Below are 458 nucleotides of genomic sequence, written 5' to 3'. Positions count from 1 at the left end.
GTAGCCATGATGTTGTGATTGCTGCAGAATGTGGTCTGGCATTATCGTGTTGAAAAATGCAGGGTCTTCCCTGAAAGAGATGACGTCTAGATGGGAGCATATGTTGTTCTAGAACCTGAACATAGTTCTCTGCATTAATGGTGCCTTTCCAGACATGCAAGCTGCCCATGCCACAAGCGCTCATGCAACCCCATACCATCAGTGATGCAGGCTTCTGAACGGAGCGTTGATAACAACTTGGGCTATCCTTGTCCTCTCTGGTCCGGATGACATGGCGTCCCAGTGTTCCATAAAGAACTTCAAATCGTGACTCATCTGACCACAGAACAGTCTTCCATTTTGCCACACTCCATTTTAAATGACCCCTGGCCCAGTGCAAACGTCTGAGCTTGTGGAGCTTGCTTAGAAATGGCTTCCTCTTTGCACTGTAGAGTTTCAGCTGGCAACGGTGGATGGCA

General features: G+C 48.3%; 1 protein-coding gene across 1 annotated transcript in view; it reads right to left on the bottom strand.

Annotated features, from left to right (window-relative positions):
* LOC119413663 (calcium-binding protein 1-like) overlaps positions 1–458 on the bottom strand; it is a 14,387-nt gene that overhangs the window by 1,169 nt on the left and 12,760 nt on the right. The window lies entirely within an intron of this gene.

Source organism: Nematolebias whitei, chromosome 8 (assembly GCF_014905685.2).
Source record: "Nematolebias whitei isolate Nwh7 chromosome 8, NemWhi1, whole genome shotgun sequence".
In the NCBI taxonomy this organism is placed as follows: domain Eukaryota; kingdom Metazoa; phylum Chordata; class Actinopteri; order Cyprinodontiformes; family Rivulidae; genus Nematolebias; species Nematolebias whitei.
This window is presented reverse-complemented; position numbering and strand designations above follow the sequence as displayed.